This window comes from Calliphora vicina, chromosome 1 (assembly GCF_958450345.1).
Source record: "Calliphora vicina chromosome 1, idCalVici1.1, whole genome shotgun sequence".
Lineage (NCBI taxonomy): Eukaryota > Metazoa > Arthropoda > Insecta > Diptera > Calliphoridae > Calliphora > Calliphora vicina.
Window position 1 is genome coordinate 101,143,165 of NC_088780.1, and position 25,803 is coordinate 101,168,967.

A 25,803-nucleotide genomic window follows, 5' to 3' on the forward strand; every position below is an offset into this window, starting at 1 on the left:
TGTTTATATTTATCATAAACCTAAAATCGAATATCTTATTGGTTAAGTTGTATTCGCTGTCAAGGCTAGAAGTTTGTCTTAAAAATGAGGGATTTACTTTTATGTCATTTTGAAAGGTGCAACAACTTTTTTGCTTCGAAAAATACGAATTTTGTACCAACAAAACGTCATATGCGCAAAGTTTTGCGTTATTTCTTTAATTTGAAACAAAGTTCCGCTGAAGCACACCGATTGCTCAGCGAAAATTATGATGAATGTGTTCCATCGTTCGCAATGTGGGAAATATGGTTTGTGCGGTTCAGATGTGGCGATTTTGTTACGGAATACAAAGATCGTCAGTTAAAAAAGTTTGAAGACCAAAAATTGGAGGCATTACTCCATAAAGATTGTTGTCAGACTCAACAAAAGCTTTCAAAATCATTGGGAGCCGCTCAATCAACAATTGCAAAATGTTTGCAAGCAGCAGGATTTATCCAAAATCTTGGAAATTGGGTACCATTCGAATTCAAACAGAGAGACTTTGAAAGACGATTTTGTGTATCTGAAATGCTGCTTGAAAGCTATAAAATAACATAATTTTTGCAACGAATCATACCTGCAATTTCCACATTTTGCATTTGCGACCCCACAAATGCAAAATGTCGACATAGCAATGTCCGTCTTTCCGTCTGTATGTTGAAATCAACTTTTCGTAGTCCCCAAATAACTTACATACATGATACATGCATCAATATATCGAGAATTCTTCCGGCTCGGTTGCTATGATATAAGGAAAAAACCGGGATAACCTCGATTTTTGTCCTATTTTTGATATATATCTGGATTTCTAAGTCATTAATACAGACAATATGGATATCCAATGATAGATATTTCAAAGTCCATTGCAATGATGTATATAAAGCTATGGAAAGTTGGACCTACAATGAGTCAAAATCGGGAAAAATATTTTTTAACCCGAATTTTTTTTTTAACAAAAAAATTTAGTTTTTCAATAAATTTAAAAATTAAAAAAAATGGAAAAAAACTTTTTTAAAATAAATTAAAAAATTATTTCGAAAATAAATAAAAAAATTTTGAAAAACAATTTTGAAAAAAAAAAGTTAAATTTGTTTACCTAAAAACATTTAAAAATTTTATTTTAAAATATAATTAGGTGAAGGGTATATAAAATTCGGCACAGCCGAATATAGCTCTCTTACTTGTTCCATCATGACAACGCTCGGCCACATTGTGAAATACCTGTTAAAAAGTATTTACAATGAAGTGTTTGGGAAGTTTTTCCTCATCCGCTTTATAGTCCAGGCTGTGGCCCGCCCGACTACTATTTGTTTGAATCGATGTAAAACGCTCTCTCTGGGATACGCTTCACTCAGAACAGAGTATTCGAAATTAGCTTGATGAGTTTTTGGCCTCAAAAGATGAGCAGTTCTTGCGAAATCCAAATGTTGCCACAAAGATGGGAAAAGATCATAGCTAATCATGGCCAATACTTTGAATAAATTTATATAAAACAAATGTTTCAAAATAGAAAATAAAAATTAAAAAACAAATACCTCATTTAGCTATAAAATCGAAATCGTGATCCTAAATGATCGATGTTTATCCTAAAGCTAAATTCGAATATCTTGTTGGTTAAGTTGTTTTCGCTGTCAATGCTCGATATGTATGTAAATAAAATTTTAAGCGGTTTGCTTACTTCTATTTAAATTTATCCAATTGTCTTTATATAAAAAATCATTCAATATGATTCCTTAATTGAAAATCTTTATATTTCATAGAAATAGAAGTAATAATTTTGAATCATTGAAACTTTTTTATTGAGAAAAGTTTCTTAAATACCTTAATTTCTAGCTTATCATTGTTTATCTTTTATTTATTTATACCTGAAGATCAAAATCATTATTTTTCTTTACTCAAACCACACATATTCTTGACATTTCCCTCTTAAATCATAAAAAAACTCAAAAAAAGAACACAGATAATTTTACAAGTGTTAAAGGTGTTAAAATGTACAAATGTTAAAATCATGTCAAACATTCCTAATTAAACGCATTTGTAGACTATTTAACTTAACAAAAAAACAACAACAGACCCAAATTACTTAAAGACAAATAAACCTGCTGTTGAAAAGATCTCATTAAAGACAAACACAACCACCAACATTTAAAATGCAGTTAATGCAACATTTTTCAAAATGTTTATCTCAAATGTAGAACAAAGAAATAAATTATTTATTTTTTATAAAAGTAAATTTAACACAACTACAGCCAAGAATTTGTAACAAAATCCTAATGACCCAACATAACAGAAAAATGTTGTATGTACTCCCAACGTAACAAACTATAAAGTTTACACGAGTAGTACGACCGACATACATAAAAATGGTTAAAAAAAAACTTACACAATTTAATGGTTCTAGAACAAGACAAGATTAGAAGAATGTTTGTTGGTGTCAATGCACTTGTATGGTGCACTAGATGTACGTGAAGAAGACTGAGTGTATTTTTAGTGCTGGTAGTGCTGCTGTACGTACTGTGTACCAAATACGCCTACAACAGGAGTAAAGTTTGAATTTGTAATTAGATTCTTGTAAATTAGTCATCTAAACTAGAACGAACCAAGTTGCTCGTTGACTCATCTAAAAATAGAAATTGCTTGGTTATGGTTCCCATGGAATCCTGATATTTTTTATAATTAAGCATTTGTACTAAATAATAGACTCAGAATCATTTTATAGATACACAATCAACCCCGGTCACTCCCTACACTAATCGTAATAAAACTATGATAGACTTTTTTAATAAAATTATTTTATTTATTTAATAATGATACATGCTTTCGCCATCGAAAGTGTATTTTTCCTTTCTTCCTTCATAGACAGTAAAGAAGAATAAAGAAAAAGTATCAATAATTACCTCCTTTGTATTCTACCTCACTTAGAACAATTTCTAAGTCCATTATTATAAAAAATTCAAAAAGTACTATTAGAAAAATGAAAAAGTACCATTAGTCCTCCCTATATTTGATTGTAACTTCACTCTGATGCACAATAGCTAACTTTTATGTCGATAAGTTTAAGAATTTAAAATATTAAAAAGTACTATGAGAAAAAGTACCAATTTCCATTTTCGCTTTTGAACTCTTTATTTATATTTTAGAAAAAGTACCAAACTGTTTAAATGGATTAGTCCCAATCTACACCTTCACACTCGAGTTCCAAATAACACCCTGTTAGTTAATTTTTGTATGACTACACCATTTCCAATTGTATTTCAGAAATTTCTAATTATATTTCAGAAAATTCCAATTGAATTTCAGAAATTTCCAATTATATTTCAGAATTTTCCATTTATATTTCAGAAATTTCCATTTATATTTCAGAAATTTCTAATTGTATTTCAGAAATTTCCAATTGAATTTCAGAATTTTTCAATTGTATTTCAGAAATTTCCATTTGTATTTTAGAATTTTTAATTTATACTTAAAAGGTTTCTAATTGTATTTCAGAATTTTCCAATTGTATTTCAGAAATTTCTATTTGTATTTCAGAAATTTTCTTTTGTATTGCTATTAGAATTTTCTAAAATACAAATGGAAATTTCTGAAATACAATTGGAAAATTCTGGAATACAATTAGAAACTTTTTAAGTATAAATTAAAAATTCTGAAATACAATTGGAAAATTCTGAAATACAATTGGAAATTTCTGAAATATAAATGGAAATTTCTGAAATATAATTGGAAAATTCTGAAATATAAATGGAAAATTCTGAAATATAATTGGAAATTTCTAAACTTCAATTGGAATTTTCTGAAATATAATTAGAAATTTCTGAAATACAATTGGAAATGGTGTAGAAGAACGAGTCTAGCCATTTTTGGTACTTTTTTTTAAATATTCATATGTCTGTGTTAATTTATATAGAAAATACCAAAAATAAATAAATAGATTACCCCTTTATTGTTCGCATTTCCAAAAGTACCAAAGGTAAATTTGTTTTTTGTAAATAATTGTAAGTACATAATACGATTTAAAATATTGTTCTATATTTATTGTTTCCCATAAAAATGTGTTTTCCCATTTTTACCCATTTCCGGTACTTTTTTGTAAACATTGAAATTATTCACATTTTATTGAAATAAATTTTAGTAGCGGGTGTTCATAATAAAATATTCATATGGCTATGTCAATTTATAGAAAAACATTAATTTATGAAAAAAGTACCAAAAAATGTTCGAATTTCCAAAAAGTACAAAACTTTTATTTGTTATTTTTTAATAAGTCAAGAATACGATTTGAAATTTAATTCCATTTGTATTGGTTTAAAAGATACATGGTGTAGCTAAAAAGTACCAAAATACAGTTTTTAACCGTTGTCTCCTCTAAAGTACCAAACACCTATGTTGTAATTTTTATACCCATCACCATGAGTGGCAAGGGTATATATAAGTTTGTCATTCCGTTTGTAATTCCTACATTTCTAGAATATATAATAATACCCTACACCAAGTAAATGAGTAAAAATATTTTTCTTTTAAAATATCAATAATTGATATTCATGAGTGATTTTCGGAAGTGGGCCTTATATGGGAGCTATGACCAATTATGGACCGCTCACCTTGAAATTGGGTCGTGTGATTTATGTCTATTTTAAATTTAACTATGTTGAATTTTGTGTGTATACCAAAATTTTTAAGCGATTTATGCACGTTAAAAAGATTTTCGGAAGCGGGTCTATATGGGAGCTATGACTAATTATAGAGCGATCGTAACAAAATTTGGTGACATGAATTGTGTGTATATAAAACTTATTTGGAGCGAAATTTGTGTAGATACATAGATAAATTAAACATTTATGACCGATAAAGTCCAATTTCGAGGGGACTTTGTATGGGGGCTAGGTGAAATAATGGACCGATTTCAACCAGTTTCAATAGGCTTGGTCCCTGGGCCGAAAAAGTAATATGTACCAAATTTGATCGAAATATCTTCAAAATTGCGACCTGTACTCTGCGCACAAGGTTTACATGGACAGCCAGCCAGCCAACCAGACGGACGGACGGACATCGTTTAATCGACTCAGAAAGTGATTCTAAGTCGATCGTTATACTTTAAGGTGGGTGTTAGACTAATATTTTAGGGCGTTACAAACATCTGCACAAACGCATTTTTATGTAGGGTATAAAAATGTTTGCCATACATTTTTTTTCAATAAATTTAAAAAAATAAAATTAAAAATGAAAAAAAACTTTTAAAAAATTTAAAAAAAAAAATTGGAAAAAACTTTTTTAAAATAAATTGAAAAACAATTATGAAAAAAAAATAAATTTTGTTAACCTAAAAATATATAAAAATTTTATTTTAAAGTATAATTTGGTGAAGGTATATAAGATTCGGCACAGCCGCTAACCTTAGATTTTCTAATTTACCCATTTTTAGCTCCTAAGTTTTTGATTTTCAAAAATCCCTCCTTAGTGGATATGCATAGAAAGAGGGGAACGTATAGTTCAAATTTCATGTGTCTAACTTTTGACTTTTGGGCTGGGCAATGCTGACTCAGTGAGTCAATTAGTTACTCTTTTATATATTGAGTATATAACATAAAAATGCGGACTTTTTCAAGTATTTAGCTTTAACTTTGAAACATTTGTACAATAAAAAATTATTCAAAGTATTAGCCATTGTAAGCTATGACCTTTTGCACACATATGGATTCTGGCAACATATGTATTCCGAGCCAAAAGAACTGCTCATATTTTGAGGCCAAGAAAGAAACAAGCCAATTTCGGATTCTCTGTATCCCAGAGAACAATCGAAACAAATAGTAGTCGAACGGGCCACGGTCTGGACTATAAAGTGGGTGAGGCAAAACTTCCCAGCCACTTCATTCTAGATAGTTTTTAACAGGTATTACAACATGTGACCGAGCGTAGTCATAATGGAATATTACGGTTTCATGTCTGGTGGCATATTCTGGTCGTTTTTCGGCCAATGCTCGCTTCTAACGAATCATTTGCGTTCGGTTTATAAGGTTAACTGTGATTGTCTGTCCAGTTTTCAGCAGCTCTTAATAGAGAAAATTACCTTAGCGCCATGGACATTTGGCTTTGGTGTCGATTCGGCTGTTTGGCGGGGCTACACATGCGATATCTTACGCTTCGGGTTATCGTAATGGATCCATTTTTCATTTCCAGCATCATTTCGGACATGAAAACTCGTCTTTCAAGGTCTCTCAGCATAATTGATGCTTGAGTAGCTCCCAATGATTTTGCAAGATCTTGTGATGTTTTACAATAATCATCATAGAGTGATGACTCCATTCATTGGTCTTCAAACTGTTTTTGCTGACCTGGGCGATCTTTGTCTTGCGTGTCAAAATCTCGCGCATAGAAACCGATGGTGAGCAATCGGTATGCTTCAGCTTCATTTTTTTCAAATTAAAGAAGTAACGCAAAACTTCCCGCATATGACGTTTCGTCGATACAAAATTCGATATTTTCGAAGCAAAAAAAACCCTTGTTGTTTACACTATAATTTTCAATAACTATGTGAGAATAAATGACAGATATGTCATTCAAAAGATATGTGATACACCCAATGCTTTTAAATTTACAATTTTTAATACTAAAAAGTAACTAATATATTTTTTCTATTTCCAGGTATGTAAAATTCAATGTAACTATTGGTGAGTAAATTCTTACATTAAAAATATAATTTTCAGATTCCCAGAATTTTTTATATACACCATTTTAATTAATCCAAAAGCCAATTTCAATTTCAAAATATAAACAATTCAGTTTAAAACTCGAATTAAATTGTTATATATATAAGTAAATGAAAAAAAAACAGTACAAAGTATGAATTATTTTTCTGAAATTTTTAACGGTTTCCAATTAAAAAGGTTTCAATTGACTTTTATAATTAATGGTTTTTTTTTTGTATAACATTTCCCATTTATTTTTAACCTTAACATTATTTAAGCAAAAATCATTAGCTAATTATGTTTTATGCTACTTGTTACTTAATACACCATGTGGCAAAACCTCTTATATTTAACATGCCCTAAATCGGAATGGAGTGTTAAATTTTTTGTTGAATTTAACAGCCCAGCCTTGTTTGCAGTGAATTCAATATGAAATCTGTCCAACTATTAAGCACAATTTGCATTTGAATGTTTAAATGTTGGCTCTATCATACTAAAGTTGTTCATGTCTTTTAAATTTAACAAATGATTCATATAGATTTGTCTTAATAACTTTTTCATTTATTTAACAATAGTTTTGAGTACAAGAAGTTTTATTTTTTTTTGCTAACAAACGTTACTTTGTTTCTATTTTAATTTTGCAAAAAAAAGGCTGCTTCCTATTTATTAAACATTTTCTGCTTAATTGCCAATGAGTTCATGGTCTTTAATTGTATATATATGATGCATAAAATTGTTAAGGTTGTGCTTTACTGCTTCAATTTTTAAATGTTGTTTTAAGCAATTATGGGAGTTTACTTAGTTAAAGACCAGAAGTTTTTTTTCAAATCATTTAGCAAACATTGCTGACATAAACGTTATTTTTACAAAAACTTAGAAAATTTACATATTAATGGCAAATAGGTAGGGTGACATATGAAATTTATCGATTTCGTGTATTAATAAAAAAATACTAATATTGAGAAAATTGTAAGAGATATAAATAAAAATTTAGTAAATGAATATGAGCAAATGTTTGCCAATAAAATTAATCAGATAAAATAATATAAATAGTATATCAATATCAAAAGAATTTAAATGACAGTATGATAATTTATGGTTTATCGTTATCGATCATTTATTAGTTACAGTAATGTTATTTTTTATAATTTTCGAATTATAAAATCTATTCGATAATTTACTGTTTATCTTTTTACTATTTTTCATAGCAAATTTCTCGAGAAATATCTTTTTATAGTAAACTTCTCGATCAATTTCTCGATCAATTGCTTTTTATAGTAAATTTCGCGATCAATTGCTATTATTGGCAAGTTTCTCGATCAGTTGCTATGTATAGTAAATTTCTCGATCAATTGCTTTTTATAGTAAATTTCGCGATCAATTGCTATTTTAAGTAAATTTCTAGATCAATTGCTATTATTAGCAAGTTTCTCGATCAGTTGCTATTTTAAGTAAATTTCTCGATCAATTGCTTTTTATAGTAAATTTCGCGATCAATTGTTATCAGTAGTTAATATCTCGATCAATTGCTATTATTGGCAAGTTTCTCGATCAGTTTATATTTATAGTAAATTTCTCGATCAATTGTTTTTTATAGTAAATTTCGCAATCTATTGCTATTTTAATTAAATTTCTAGATCAATTGCTATTATTAGCAAGTTTCTCGATCAGTTGCTATTTTAAGTAAATTTCTCGATCAATTGCTTTTTATAGTAAATTTCTCGATCAGTTGCTATTTTAAGAAAATTTCTCGATCAATTGTTTTTTATAGTAAATTTCGCGATAGTAGTAAATTTCGCGATCAATTGCTATTAGTAGTAAATTTCTCGATCATTTGCTATTATTAGCAAGTTTCTCGATCAATTGCTTTTTATAGTAAATTTCGCGATCAATTGGTATTAGTAGTAAATTTCGCGATCAATTGCTATTATTAGTAAATTTCTCGATCAATTGCTATTATTAGCAAGTTTCTCGATCAGTTGCTATTTTATGTAAATTTCTCGATCAATTGCTTTTTATAGTAAATTTCGAGATCAATTGCTATTTTAAGTAAAGTTCTCGATCAATTGTTTTTTATAGTAAATTTCGCGATCAATTGGTATTAGTAGTAAATTTCGCGATCAATTGCTATTATTAGCAAGTTTCTCGATCAGTTGCTATTTTAAGTAAATTTCTCGATCAATTGCTTTTTAAAGTAAATTTCGCGATCAATTGTTATTAGTAGTTAATATCTCGATCAATTGCTATTATTGGCAAGTTTCTCGATCAGTTGCTATTTATAGTAAATTTCTCGATCAATTGTTTTTTATAGTAAATTTCGCGATCAATTGCTATTTTAAGTAAATTTCTAGATCAATTGCTATTATTAGCAAGTTTCTCGATCAGTTGCTATTTTAAGTAAATTTCTCGATCAATTGTTTTTTATGGTAAATTTCTCGATCAATTGCTATTAGTAGTAAGTTTCTCTATCAGTTGCTATTTATAGTCAATTTCTCGATCAATTTCTATATATAATATGTTTCTCGATCAGTTGCTATTTTAAGTAAATTTCTCGATCAATTGCTATTTTGAGTAAATTTCTAGATCAATTGCTTTTTATAGTAAATTTCTCGATCAATTTCTATTTATAGTATATTTCTCGATCAATTGCTACTTATAATAAGTTTCTCGATCAGTTGCTATTTTAAGTAAATTTCTCGATTAATTCCTATTTGCAATAAGTTTCTCGATCAGTTGCTATTTATAGTAAATTTCTTGATCAATTACTATTTTAAGTAAATTTCTATATCAATTGCTTTTTATACTAAATTTCTCGATCAACTGCTATTTATTTCTGCATTTTTCCATGGCTGCTGAACATCCTTAATAATACTTTTCTAACTCCTGCTATTCGTGTGCATTATTTTCTTCGTATTTTCCATTACGTTTTTGATTCTTCTTTTTCCAGTCAGTCAACCTTTAATTCTTTAGAATTATTTGCTATATATAGAGATAATTTAATGATCCTACAGTGAAAGATCAATACATTGTGGTAGAAGCAAACAATGAAGAGAATGAAAAAATACAAGTAAGAAAATACTTTACTAAATATAAAAAACGAAAGCATGCAAATTTTGTTTTCTATTTAAATTTTCATCATCAGATGATCAAATAACCCAACATGGCAACAAAACCAGACATAACTATCGGATTTCAATCGCCTTACAATCCTTACACATAATAGAATTTGTTTGTCAGTAATATGAAAAAGCAAAGCCTTAAGGAAATCAAAAGAAACGGAAAATATTGAAATGTTTTTTTTTATTTTTTCATAAAACAACTTTCAACATTAATCCTTAAACAAATAAAAATTGTATGATTTTCTTGTTTTTTTTTTTGGTTTTTTAACTGCTAAGAAACATGACTAGCAATAATTTTCTTTAACATTTTCATTTCCATTAAAAAGAAAATACATATTTTTCATTTCTAGTATTTGTGGTATCTACACACATGTCTATAATGTTTAAGTTATAGGTTTGTTGGTTGGTGGTTGATGTCTCTTACTATATTCATCACTTAGCTGGCCAGTCATTCAGTCAGCCAGTCAGTCAGTCAGTCAGTTAGCCATTTAGGTACGTCAGCTATTTCGTCAATTTCGTTACGTTTGCATTTGTCTGTAAAGGGAAAAAGTGTATGATTACACGCGTTTAGTTGAACCTCATTATGGAAATTTATTACGTGTGGCGGCGACTGGTGATGAGTGACGCCACGGTTTGTTTAAGGTTAAAAAGTCACTAAGGAAAAGAATTATAAGAAAACTAGCTGAGCAATTGCAATAACATTTTGGTGGTATGAATGAATACGTGGGTTGGCTGGTTAATAGGGAATTCTAACATTTAGAGATTTTAAGATTTAGAGATTTTTAATCATTTTCTATTTGTAGTAAATTCTTCAATTATTAGCTATTTATAGCAAAATTTTTGATAATTTGCCATTTATAGTAAATTTTTCTATTTATAGTAAATTTCACGAACATTTGCTGTTAATACTAAATTGCTTTTGATAGTAAATTTCTAGGGAAGTTGCTATTGCTAGTAAATTTCTAGGGAAGTTGCTATTGCTAGCAAATTTCTGGTGAAGTTGCTTTTCATACTAAATTTGTCCGCAAGTTGCTATTGCTAGTAAATTTCTGAGAAAGTTGCTATTGCTAGTAAATTTCTAGGGAAGTTCCTATTGCTAGTAAATTTCTGGTGAAGTTGCTATTGCTAGTAAATTTTTGTGGAATTTGATATTGCTAGTAAATTTTTAGGGTGCTGCTTTTTGTAGTAAATTTCTGGTGAAGTTGCTATGGCTAGTAAATTTCTGGTGAAGTTGCTTTTCATAGTAAATTTCTTGGCAAGTTGCTATTGCTAGTAAATTTCTGAGAAAGTTGCTATTGCTAGTAAATTTCTGGTGAAGTTGCTTTTCATACTAAATTTCTCGGCAAGTTGCTATTGCTAGTAAATTTCTAGGGAAGTTGCTATTGCTAGCAAATTTCTGGTGAAGTTGCTTTTCATACTAAATTTCTCTGCAAGTTGCTATTGCTAGTAAATTTCTCTGCAAGTTGCTATTGCTAGTAAATTTCTACAGAAGTTCCTATTGCTAGTAAATTTCTGGTGAAGTTGCTATTGCTAGTAAATTTTTGTGGAATTTGCTATTGCTAGTAAATTTTTCGGGATGCTGCTTTTTGTAGTAAATTTCTCGGGAAGTTGCTTTTGATAGTAAATTTCTCGGGAAGTTGCTATTGCTAACAAATTTCTGGTGAAGTTGCTATGGCTAGTAAATTTCTGGTGAAGTTGCTTTTCATAGTAAATTTCTTGGCAAGTTGCTATTGCTAGTAAATTTCTGAGAAAGTTGCTATTGCTAGTAAATTTCTGGTGAAGTTGCTTTTCATACTAAATTTCTCGGCAAGTTGCTATTGCTAGTAAATTTCTGGTGAAGTTGCTATTGCTAGTCAATTTCTGGAAAAGTTGCTTTTTGTAGTAAATTTCTCGGCAAGTTGCTATTGCTAGTAAATTTCTCGGGAAGTTGCTATTGCTAGCAAATTTCTGGTGAAGTTGCTTTTTGTAGTAAATTTCTACGGAAGTAGCTATTCCTAGTAAATTTCTCGGGAATTGGCTATTGAGTAAATTTCTGGGGAAGTTGCTTTTGATAATAAATTTCTTGGGATGGTGTTTTTTATTGAAAATTTTTCGGGAAGCTGCTATTGCTAATAAATTGCTCGGGATGTTGAATTTTTCGGGAAGTTTCTATTGTTAACGAATTTCTGCTGAAGTTGCTTTTCACAGTAAATTTTTCGGGAAATTGCTATCCATAATAATTTTTTTGGGAAGTTGCTACTGCTAGCAAATTTCTGGGGAAGTTGCTTTTGCTAGTAAATTTCTAGGGAATTTGCTCTTGATAATAAATTTCTCGGGATGGTGCTTTTGATAGTAAATTCTTCGGGAAGTTGTTTTTGCTAGAAAATTTTTAAAACAACCCTCCTTTTTTACTCTAACTAATGAAAATTCTACACAAAACTATTTTCATTTTACCATAAATTTAGTTACCAGCATTTCTGCAAACCTCAAATCATTTTGAAATTACATAGCAACAAAAAAAAATTATCAAAACACCATTCAACACTTGTTGTCTACTTAAACATTAGCAGCCGATTTTTGCATTCCTTTAACATTTTCCATTACATTTTATTCCACAAATCATTACCATCTTCTTCTATATTTTCCACTTCATTTAGTAGTTTTAGCTTAGATTCTTTGGTTTCATTTTGTGGCTGGTGTTTTTTTTATTTTCTGCGCCCGTCCAAAGGTTTTGATCTACAACTACCAGCCATCAATCACGTTTTACATTTGCATAAATCGTCTTTTATAGATGTTGAGATGATGATGATCATTCACCGGGTTGGGTTGTCTGTCTTAGTTGGTAGTTAGATGGTTGTTTGGTTGGATGGTTGGTTGGTTGGTAAGTAGTTTTTGAATTCTTTCTGGTGTGTGAGTTACGACTACTAAAGGAGTTCGTTCAAATGCAACTAAACTCTATGGGATATTCTTTTTTTTATTTTTTGTTTAACTCATGTTGAGTAATTCTAAACTGGTTGCTGTTGCCTGGTGGTAGGCCTGAAAATGTTTAGCAGCTGATGTTAAGGAAAACAAATGTTATATAGATAGGTATGTTTTACGTATTAGTTATAGACAATTTCAAGTAGAAAATTAGAAATTTCTGGTTAAATTTATGGTATGAGCTGTTTTAAATAGCGTGAGTCTGGAAAATATTTATGCCCGATATTGTTTGTTAATTTTAACGAATTTTCATACATTGTCAGTAAATTTTGGGGATTTTCAATTATATTTGTGTATATTGCCCTGGCAACTCTTGCAGCCACAATTTGTACCCGGACTCTTTTTTTTATATCATTGTTTACATGACAAGTTTAGAAATTTAATATTTTTTGGATCGTTTTCAAAAAACACAAAAAATTGCACAAAACAATCCCTCTTTTTTTTTACAATTTTATTGAAATTATTTGACATTTTGCATAATAATAACTATACAAAGCGAGTACCAGCAAAAAATCTAGAGAAAAAAAAACAGAAAATATTATTTTGCAATTGACACGTTTTTGTGCCATTTTAGATTTTGCATAAAAAAACAATATAGATATGTGATCGCACTCCTCGTTCATACATATGTGATCAATTTCAATAATATAACGATCACAAATGAAACCAAGTCTGTGATGCATACACACGATCCCTAACATACATTTGAATGTATGTATGTATGATGGTTGTGTAAAGGGGAGCTTAAAAGCTTTGTGTATTCAAAGCATAATTTTGTACTTATGTGCTTTTACGAGTCGTTGTTGTTGTATAATGTATAGAAAATTGTTGGCCATTGAACTTGTCATTGCATTGTTGTTGTTACAGTGAGGTGTTCGTTTGTTTATCTCTCTCACAACAATAACAACAACAACATGCTATTGTTTATCTTTTCAACATATAAAAACAAATACATTTTTTACATTGAATGTGAATTATTTATTTGAATATTTACCTTTTTTGTACGGTTCTTTGTTTTATTATTAATATTACAACAACATTACACACAGTGGGTCCTAAAAAGAAAAAAATTTCTACAATTTGGTACTTGACAAGTAATTTTCTTGAAGTAGAAAAGTAATTTTATTTTAATATTTGCCTAAAAAAATTAAATTTTATAAAATTTCCAATATTACCCACTGTGCTGCACACATATACCAGCTCTACAAAAAACAATTTCATACTTAAACATTGATGGCATTTTAAATAGTTTTCATGTTAAAACCCCCTGAGTTTGTTGTGTGTTCCCAATGATTGTTATTTAAATTGTTTGGCCAAGAAGGGTTTTCAACATTTCACAGGCCACATTTTTTTTCACTTAATTTTATTCAGTTTATTCAGAGTATGTGTGTATGTTAAGCGTTATTATGAGTTTTACATTAAAGTATTTGTTAAATGCATTTTTACTGCTGTTTGTTGCATGTAGTTTAAAACAAAAATGCATTCATTTAGTAATTATAGCTAGGGAGAGTCTTTTTATGAGTTTTTTTTCTCTTTATTTTATAGGATTTTGTGGATTTTACATAAGTTTTTTTATAATCATAAAAAAAATTCAAATTCCTTTTATGTTACATACCTTTTAATGTATTTTTTTTGTATTATATACATTTAATTGTTGGTTTTTATTGTAGCTAGTAGAACTCCTTAGTATGTCATTGTGTTTGTGTACGAATGACATGTGGTGATTTTTACTATAACGAAATTAATTGACTTCTATTGTCAAATGTATTTCAAATAAGGTTTTATTATGGGCGCCCCTTTTTTGTTTAAACATTTTTTTTTAATGCTAAAAGGAAAATTTTTGAATTTTAATTAAGGAATTTATTAATAAATAAATTTTTTTTCTATCATTAAAACCACAGTTCAAATTATGTTGTATGCTACCAAATAGAATTAATTTTTAAACTGTTTATCATAATAGAAAATGTAAAAGCTTTCTTACATTTCTGCAAATCACTTTGATTTATTTTAATTTTCTTCAAAAGCTTTAAATTTTCTATTAAAGCTTTTTACTTCAATACATTTGGTATGGAAAAAATTAAACTTTACACTTGCTACACAAATTTTAAAGCTTTATAAAAAGCTTTTTTCGTATAAAAAAGCTTTAAAGTTTTTCTAAAATCTTTACAATTTCTGTAAAAAAATTGTAAAGCTTTCTTAAAAGTGTTAAAGTTTTTACATAAAATATTAAAGCTTTCTTAAAATTGTAAAATTTATTAGCTTTTTATGGTCTACAAACAACTTCAAAGCTTTCTCAAAACCTTTTTATTTTCTATAGAGACATTTCAATTTGAAAGCTTTCTTAAAAGTCTTAAATTTTCTATACAAATTTTTAAAAGTTTCTTAAACAGTTTACAATTTTTATTCAAAAGCATTCTTAAAAGCTTTATATTTTATATAAAGACTTTTCAATTTGAAAGCTTTCTTAAAAGTCATAAATTTTCAATACAAAATTTTAAAGTTTTATTAAACAGTTTACATTTTCCATACAAAATTCAAAAGCTTTCTTAAAAGCTTTATATTTCTTAAATACCTAACAATTTCTATAGCAAATTTAGAAACTTTGCAATGTTCAATAGACAATTTTAAAGGTTCCTTATTGTCTATAAACAACTTCAAAGCTTTCTCAAAAGCTTTTTATTTTCTATAGAGACATTTCAATTTGAAAGCTTTCTTAAAAGTCTTAAATTTTCTATACAATTTTTTAAAAGTTTCTTAAACAGTTTACATTTTTTATTCAAAAGCATTCTTAAAAGCTTTATATTTTATATAAAGGCTTTCCATAGATAATTTTAAAGGTTCCTTAAAAGCTTTACATATGGAATACAACATTCTAAAGCTTAAATGTTGTACTGAACATTTGAAAACTTTATTAAAGCTTTTAATTTTCTATATGAAGTTCAAAGCTTTTTCAAAACTTTAATTATTATAGGCTTTTAATTATATACAAACATTTTTAAAACGAGCTTTCGATGTTTTGTAGGAAATTTTAAAGCTTTGTGCTTTCAATACGAAATTTTAAAGATTTCTATAGGAAATTTTAATTGCTTAGATTTTCAATATAAAAATGGTTAGCTTTCTTGAAGCTTTCTTTTGTCTATATTAAAAATTCTTCTATTGGAAATTTTAAAGCATTAAATGTTTGAGTTTCTATATAACATTTTATATAGAATTTAAGCTTTTACAAAAGTTTGTCATCTTTTATATAAACGTTTAAAAATCAAACGTTTAAAATATCCTGCACTCTTATCAAAAGATTATTTTTGATTTCGAAAAAACCCAAGTTACCATCTCCTTATTAATTTATATTAATCACCCAATAAATCTCTTTTCATCACAACTAAATAATCATGCAACACATAATAATATTTGTATTAATTCAAATAAATGTTAGATTTGCTATATACCAATGATTTGTCACTTTTAATGTTGTAAATAAAAATAAAATCAGCATCAAAGTGTCAAACAGGATTAAAAAGTCACCGTGAATTTATGTTAAACACACAACGTCATCATCAACACCGTAAAACACTTCCGCCTTGTCTAATCAAAACCACCTAGAGAAGTAGATACCGACTAAGAGAGAGAGAAAAAGAGGAGAAATGTTGTTAAAACTATAAAAAATTAATGCAAACATAATTAACAGGATAATATAGAGATTTAAGGTTTCAGCATGACTAAACTTTAAATTTCCTACTCTTTATTTCCATGGCAAAACCACAGCACTCACAACAAATAGTCTGTGAACTTTTTCAGACTGGTCAAGACTCTAGTAATGAAATAAATGTTTGCTTAAGAAAAAATATTTTGAATACTATTTTCTGGTTTTTGAGATAGTTAAACATTGAATCATAATAGCCTTAGTATATAAGAGACAGGGGGTAAAACAAATCTTAGAAATAAGCAAATGCGTAGGAAGCCAGGTTGGTTGACTGGCTGAATCATTTTGCTGCTTGCACATAAACGAGCGAAAAAAAATTATAGTCTTAACAACTAAATGAAAATAAAACGTTTATTAACATTGTCAAATAAATTCAGTATTTTATACTTAAATTACAAACAATATGTAAAGACACGAAAAAACTATAAGCCATATGGCTCGTGTTTTTAGCCCGCATTTTGTGAGTTTGTCTGGTTTTTGTAAGAGTCATAAAATCCGGCAACAAACTAAAAATTATTTCTAATGATGTGGCAAAGACAAACGGAAAATACTCGTATACAAAAATTAAACTTGAAATAAATTGTAATATAAATGTTTATTTAGTAAATGGTTTGCTGTGTGCTATAAATTGAATATATAAAATCGAATTTAAGCAACATGTAGACAAGATTTAAACAAAAAACAAAAAAAAACAAACTAAAACCAAACTCTTTCACTGTTGAATTTCTTCTATAGGAAACAAGTTTAATGAAATTTTTGCGCAAAATAAACAGATAGCTGCAAAAAAGGGTGTAATATGTGGCAGAACCGAAGTTTATATAAACTATAATACATAAAATATAAACTAAAATACAGAAAATTCTAAAAGTTTCATAAAAGCTTTAAATTTTCGATAGAAAATCGTAAAGCTTCCATAAAAGCTTTACATTTTTTTAAGAAAATCTCCAAAAATTATTAAACATTAATTTAAAATTTTTCATCATTATATTTTCTAAAGAAAATATCAAAGCTTTCCTAATAGATTTAAATTTTCTATAGAAAATTTGAAAGCTTTCATAAGAGCTTTACATTTTCTGTAGAACAACTTTAAATTTTAAAGATTTCTTGAAAGCTTCCATTTTCAATAGCTTTACATTTTCTATATAAAATCGTAATGCTTTCATAAAAGCTTTACATTTTCTATAAAAATCTGAATGCTTTCACAAAAGCTTTACAGTTTCTATAGAAAATCTGAGCTAAAAGATTTCTTAAAAGCTTCCTTTTTCAAAAGTTTTTATGAAAGCTTTACATTTTCTATAAAAAATCTTAATGCTTTCATAAAACCTTTACATTTTCTATAGAAAATCGGAAAACTTTCATAAAAGCTTTACAGTTTCTATAGAAAATCTGAAAGTTTTCATAAAAGCTTTACATTTTATAGAAAATCTAAATGCTTTCATAAAAGCTTTACATTTTTTATTTAAAATCTGAACTAAAAGCTTTCTTAAAAGCTTCCTTTTTCAAAAGTTTTTATGAAAGCTTTACATTTTCTATAAAAAAATCTTAATGCTTATGAAAGCTCCACATTTTCTATAGAAAATCTGAAAGCTTTCATAAAAGCTTTACATTTTATAGAAAATCTAAATGCTTTCATAAAAGCTTTACATTTTTTATTTAAAATCTGAACTAAAAGCTTTCTTAAAAGCTTCCTTTTTCAAAAGTTTTTATGAAAGCTTTATATAGAAAATCTTAATGCTTTCATTAGAGCTTACATTTGCTATAGAAAATCTGAAAGAATTCATAAAAGCTTTACATTTTCTACAAAAAATCTCAAATCTTCCATAAAAGCTTTACACTTTCTATTGAAAAACTAAAAGCTTTCGATTTTTTATAGAAAATATCAAAGCATTCATAAAAGCTACTTAGAAAAAGCTCAAATCTTTTTTAAAAGCTTAATATTTTCTCAAGAAAATCTTAAAGCTTTCATATAAGCTTAATATTCAAGCTTTCTGTAAGTCCTGACATTTTCTTAGGAAATCTTATAGCTTTCACAAATTTGTCTATAGAAATTGCTAAAGCTTTCCCAAAAGCTCTGAATTTTATTAAAGTTGTGTTCAAACGCTGACACAGAATCAATATACTCTCTGTTTTTGAAATAATGTTCATGAAACGAAAGATTTGAAAAAAAAAACACCAATGAAACGAGTACAATCTTCAATTCAGACTAAAATGCCGGAGGGGCGTATGGGTAGTGGATGTTTAATGTTTAAATGTTGCAGTTGCTATACTTAGTTGTTGCTGTTGTTGTTGTTGTTTGTTCATGCATGCATGTATTCATGCAATACAAGTACTTGTACATCACTCTGTTTTGTTGATTTTGTTCCCTGTATCTCAAAGTAAGAGTTAACAAACTGCAATCCTCAAGTGGGCAGCTGATGCTGCTGCTGCTGCAGCAACAACATGTTAGAGATTTTCTTAACTTTTTTTTCTACGTTTTTTAGTTGATGTTTTTGCTGATTTTTTGTGTTTTGTGATTTTTTTTTTTTTATTATTTTTATTTAAGTCATCTTAACATTATAGACAACATTTTAACAACCGCAAACAACCAGTCAATAAGAGCAATCAAGATCGTCATCCTACACGTACGTTGGTACATACGAACGAGAGTACATGTGGCTGGGGCTGAGGCTGGGATGGATTGCTTGGTTACACGTATATTGTACATTAAAACATACATACGTATATACAAAAACAATAAGAAAACTGCAAAAACAACAACTGTGATAAAAATAATATAGTTTTAACAGAGGCTTGAAAGAATGTGTTAGTAATGAACTAGAACCATATTATTTCAGTGAAAATTTTTCAATTTTTAATTAACTTGTTTTCTTATATGAGAATGAGAAAACTGCAACACTTCATTTGAGATTTGTATAAGTTTAGGAGATCATTTCATCAGTTACTATGATATATCATTAATTTGTAGAGTGTGATCCTCCTAACGAAACTGATCTTTCAAATGCCTGCTTTAGCATAATAAAGCTTTCCCTCTATTTTTCTGCATTATTATTATTGTTGTTGTTGTTTGTATTATTGTCATAGTTTCGAATATTGTAGTGGCTTTTAAATGCAATTTATGTTCTTTATTAATGATCATCGTGGTGTTACATGAAAATTGACTATTGACAGCGTAAAATATATTATTGTACAAGTATCTTATTGTTGCAGATACATTTATGTATTTGCAGTTGTTGTTGTTGTTGCTTTTCATTGTGTAGCTGTTGATTTCATTACAATCGGTCATCATCGTTTGTTTTTCCACCTTTTTGTTGAAAAAAATAAATAAATAAAACAAGATTTGATTTCATCATTGTAACACATACAGGCAGGCATGCATGCATACACATGTCTGAACATTTATTGAGGGAAAAACGGAAAAAGTTTGTAAATTTCTCTAAAAAAAAAGTGTGTTTCTTTTTTTTTTCAATTAATGTTTGAGTAACAACGACAAATACAACTATTCGTGTACTGTTTCACTAAAGATATATCAAAATTAGGGTTCTTATAGGAGAATAATTTCCCAACAATTTAGGGATTTTCTTTAAAGGTTTTTTTTTTAAGTTACAGTATTATTTCATTGCGATTTGTGAAGAGAATGTCGAGGCCAAAAGTCTCAATTTCGAAAATGTTGACTTCAAAATCTTTTTATCTAATTTAAATCTGTTTGTATATTTTGTGTGAAATAAAAAAAAATTTATGAATTCTTGATTCTTATGAAAAGTTGACTTAACTAAATCTGTGTGTTTAAAACACGCTCGCGTCCATAATACAGCACAAAACTTAAAACTATTTGGCTAGAATGATTATTATTGACCTAAGTAGTTGGCTACTGAAAATCATGAAAATCGGTTCGGCAGAGCAAAAGATATGAAAATAAATGTGAGGCCACTTTGAAAAAATTTATGTTTTGACAATTTTCAACATTTTTATAGCATTTTCATTTGTTGTTGTGATGTGTGTAATATTTAAATGAGTATAATCTAGAGTGTTGTTGTAGCTGTGATTGTTGTTGTATTTTCTATGATGTTTAAGGGCACTGCTACACGTTGAATATATATTAACCGCGATCCAGTATCGCGTTATTTATTGAACGTGTAGCCTGCAGTATTGATGGATCGCGATCCAAATCGCAGAATAACCTAATTTTGCGTGATCCATTTCAATGGATCGCGATCCAAATATCACAATATATATTGAACGTGAGCAGTACCCTTTAAGGGCACTGCTACACCTTGAATATATATTAACCGCGATCCAGTATCGCGTTATTTATTGAACGTGTAGCTTGCAGTATTGATGGATCGCGATCCATATTAAAATGCATCGCGATCCATATATCACAATATACTATATTGAACGTGTAGCAGAGCCCTAAAAAAAGCAGCAATACTAACTGCCTTATAGGCAGTAATTGTCACTAATGTTTGATCACTTGGCTGACTCCAATTTATATATTTTGGTCATTTGACATGTATGTGCTCTTTCTAGTGCAGAGAGAAGACAATTGGTTACCTTATACATCCCAGGTATTCTAGCGTAACGATAATTGTCAATTAAGTGTCCCTAAGTCTTCTGGATTGTAGTCAATGTAAATGTTTATTTTGTACTGCACTTTTTTGTGAGTAATTCTGAGTACAAATTGGTTTTATACAAATTGTATTGATATAATTCTCATACAGTTTATTTTATTTTCGCTTAAGTATACTTTCATTACAGGTAACCTAGCGTAAAGTCAATTGTCACTTTAACCACCAGAAATAATCTATTGGAAAGTTGTCGGATGGTTTTTTTTACGAGCAATCGGTTATTTGTCTGTCTATGAGATGTCTTTTTAATTGACTATTTGAGGTCAATAAGATCATGTACATGTTAAAATAACTAGTAATGTAGCTGATCAAGAAACCAAATACAAACTGCGAAGCGTTTTGCTTGTCTGCATATACACTCCGAGTTTCTGGCGGGAATCGAACCCGCAACCATTAATTATTAATAATATTGATATAATACTCCATTTGACTATCGACTAGCCTATCGGTTACTAACTCTATGTAACCGGTATGTGAATCCAATGCGTTGACTACTTTGGACCAGCTATCAGACAGTCTCATTGTAATCAAAGGGGGTCAATTGAACCCCGTCTTAAGACATGTAGGTGTTAAAATAACTAATCACGTACTTATGTAATTCGTTGACACCCTAAGTAATAGGTAAAATCACTTGTTCAGACTGTCTGGGAAATACCAAATATGTTTATGCTGGAATATGTGTGAATGGACATCAATGTAGAAACGCGGTGAGATCATAATTTATTAACTCTTGTTTTAGATAAAGGGTAATTTAGATTCCCAAAACTCAATAAGCTTGATTACATACTGCAGTTACCAGCTACAAAAGCTTTCGTATAGTTGAAATGGTCAATATTGACACCTTTTAGCCCTCTCTTTATTTCCGCAGGGAGTTTACAAGTTTAATTTTATAAAAGCTCGAGTCCTTCTCTATAGTTCTCGCATAATTTATTTTTCAAACAAAGCAGTAGCTTAGAAGTTGTAATCTGGTTAGATATTTAATAATACTTGGCACAATTTTTTTTCAAAAATTTTAAATATTATATTTAACTAAAAAGCTTGTTGTTTAAATATTACAAACTTTTAATTGATTTAATATGTAGCAGCATGCTTGCACAATCTAAAACCATTAAAAGTTATTTATAATTAATTGAAATATCTTTTTTAAAATTTACATAACAAAAACATGTGTTAATAAAAGCAATACACATTTATTTTAATCAATTGTTTGTTTAAATTACCATAAAATTCTTAACACACTAACAATTCATTTTTCTAAAAATTATTCTACTGTTTACATTTACTTAATTTGTTTTAATAAAAAACCATAACAATTCCTTATTATTTTCAACACAAACTACCTATTTATTAACATAAAAACACATGTATGTATGTCTGTCTGCCTCTCTATATATATGGCAAACAAATTTTGCTAACTAAAGAAACAAGTTTGAAATTGATAAAACTCTTGGATTAAATATCAAATACATATCATTAATAAACGCCTACGTAGACCCAGCAACCAATGACAACTTAAAACTTTTAATATTTGTATATATTATGGGGCAAATTAACTATAAGAAATAGTATTTAATATTCTATAGACATAAAACATGTTAAACAGTTGATCAAGAAATAAAACAATACACACACTATTTACTCACTCGTACTTATATAGTTCTTAAACATATGAGTTTGTGTAAAAGTATTTATTCATACAGAAGTCTTTAAAAACCACTTTAAATTTACACATCGTTGAATGATCAGTCCGGCGGCTGTTGTTGGTTGCCCGCCTGTTGACCAGCAAGGCTCCCACAAATGTTTAAGTCATTATGAAAATAAAAAAAGAAATATAATAATAAGAAAATAAACCGGTGATCTTTTTGTTTATAATAAATAGTAACGAATTTGTTGCACACTACAGTTATGCTAAAATATAATGTAATAAAAAAATATTAAATTAAACATTCACACAATTTGTAGCTCACTAATTACATACATCCATTCACCGAAAGTAAAGAGGTTGCTCTATATATTTCCCAGACATTCGATAGAGGTTGGCATGGTGCACTTTTATTAAAACTTATTGCTTTTGGTGTCGGTATTAACTCTCGATTTATATCGAACTTTCTCAGAGATCGCACTATATGAGTTCTTATAGATGGCATTTCTTCAGACGAGTTCAAGATAAATTTAGGGGTACCGCTTGCTATTGCTTATGCTGATGACAGCAACATTTGCCATTCATATTCAGTTACAGACCAAGACCTTCCTTAATCGGGACCTTCTGGCAAACTCTGGATGGGGTCGTGCGAATAGGGTCGCTTTTAACGCTCGCAAGACTCAAAAACGAAGGACACACCATGTAGGTTCATCTGTATTTATGGGTGGGTGTAAATATTGTGTACACGCAGAGAAAAAATATAATTGGGCATAGTTACTGTAACCATTTAAATAGTGTTAAATTAACCATAATACGGTTAATTTATGATTCACATGATTGTATCAATCATATATATGGTTACAGTAAACAAATATATGTTTGTGGCAACCATATTTATGATGAATAATTTTATCATAATATGTTGTTCTCAGATTATGATAATTCTTAAGCCGAGAGCGACATAATATGATAAGTCCTTCATCAGTTGTCACAAATATATATTTGTTTACTGTAACCGTATATATGGTTGATACAATCATGTGAAACGTACAGTAACCATGCCCAACTATATTTTTTCTCTGCGTGTAGGAATTACTTCACTTCATCTGATCTCTTCACTATTTACACCACCTATATCCGACCGAAAATGAAACACAACTGCCATGTATGCACCAGTGCTTCAAAGTCTATTTTTAGCTTCGAGGTCGTGATGATTATTGGTGACAGTAGCGAATCCAACTCTATAAATTAGCTGCTGAAATGTGGGCTTTCACTCTTCTATCGATACTACAATAGAATATGTTCTGATGAAATTAGGGAACTCGTTCCTGATACCCGTAGATTTTTATGTAACACACGTTTTTTTTATCAAGAACACATCCCTTTGTGGGCTATTAACTAGTGGACCACACAACGCACTACAGGGAAAATTCGATCTTTAGCTGTAATTTACGTATGTGAAATAAACTTCCCTTGTGTTTTTAAACAAGAATGTCCAAATCGAGTGTCCGCAGACACCACTCCCTCTTTCCTTTATATTGGCATTTGAATGTTTATATTTCCAAACATCACCATATCTAGGTGCGGTTTTTCATAAAATCGGCAACAAATTAAAGCTTTTGTTAGCAAATGTAAATTCTATTTAGGAAAACCAAATTCCGTAATTCTCAAAAAAAATCAAATAAAAAATTAAAATTTTCGTATTTTTGGTAAAATAATAATATAAAAATTTTAAACCTTTAATTCGAAACAGTTTTACAATCACCCCCATGAAATATCCATTTCCCTCGAAGGGAAAATTGCTATCGGGAATATCACGATGAACTTTTCATTCACAATAGTTGATTTTGTTCGTAGCAGCTGTTTATTGTTTACAAAATTCCATCTAAAAATTTCATAACAAGGGGAATTTTTCACATGAACAAAGTTGATGAACGAAAAAAGGAAAAGGGAAAATATTTCATGTGAAATATTGATTCGCGATAGGGGTAAATATAAATTTAGTCAAAGTATTTACCATTGGCTATGGCCTTTCCCCATTTTTCTAGCAACATATGGATTCCGAGCCAAAAGATCTAATCATCTTTTGAGGCCAAGAACGAATCAAGCCAATATCAAAGCCTCTGTTTCAAAGTGAAACGTTTCCCTGAGAGAGCGTTTCAAAGCAAATAATTGTCGGACTTGGCACGGTCTAGACTATAAAACGGTTGAGACAAAACTTCCCAACCACTTCAATCTAAATACTTTTTAACAGGTATTGCAACATGTGGTCGAGAGTTCTCATGATGCATCATGATGGAATATTAAGGTTTCATGTCTGGCCACATATTCTGAAAATTTTTCGTCCAATACATGCTTCAAAGGAATCAGTTGCGTTCGTTAAAGGTTCCCTGTGATGTTCTGGTCAGAGTTCAGCAGCTCATAATAGAAAGGACCCTTTTGCTACCACCAAATACAGAGAATTGCCTTAACGCCATGAATTGGCTTCGATATCGATTCTTACGCTTCGGGTTATCGTAATGGATTCATTTTTCATCACAGGTCTTGATTCAATGGTCTCTCGCCTTCAATTCGTATGATAGTCAATTTCCCTGCTTTTGGATGAATTCTGCTGCAAGCAAACATTTTGAAATTTCTGCTTGAGTAGCTACCAAAGATTTGCAAGCTCTTGTTGAGTTTTACAACAATCTTCATGGAGTAAGGTCTTCAAACGTTTTAGGCTGGACTGTGCGATCTTTCACCATAAGCATTGGTAAGCAATCGGTGTGCTTCAGCGGCACTTTTTTTCGAATTAAAGAATTCGAAAAAATTCCCCCATATTTTGGCAAAAGAATTAAAATTGAGTTTATTTTTCAACTTCTAAAAGATATTGCTTTAAAATTTTTTTATTTATTGAAACTTAATTGAAAACCGTTCCAAGTTGTGGTGATACTTTGAGAGTCCACAGTAACGCTCCCGAAAGGAAAGGTGTGTGATCCGCCATCAAAACTTCAACTCGAGTACAAATCTGTTACTCCTATGTGAAATTGCATGGTAATGAAGATTTCTGCAAAAA

General features: G+C 29.3%; 1 protein-coding gene across 2 annotated transcripts in view; it reads left to right on the forward strand.

Moving 5' to 3' along the window:
• Positions 1–25,803, forward strand: part of Cad99C (cadherin-99C) — a 287,105-nt gene that overhangs the window by 40,872 nt on the left and 220,430 nt on the right. Inside the window, exon 1 of one of the 2 annotated variants that reach the window (XM_065515249.1) lies at positions 6,661–6,686. The exons of the other annotated variant lie outside the window; for it this stretch is intronic. The gene's annotated coding sequence lies outside the window, so the exon portion shown is untranslated. Of the gene's footprint in view, positions 1–6,660; positions 6,687–25,803 lie in introns of those variants that run through there. 2 annotated transcript variants of the gene reach the window in all.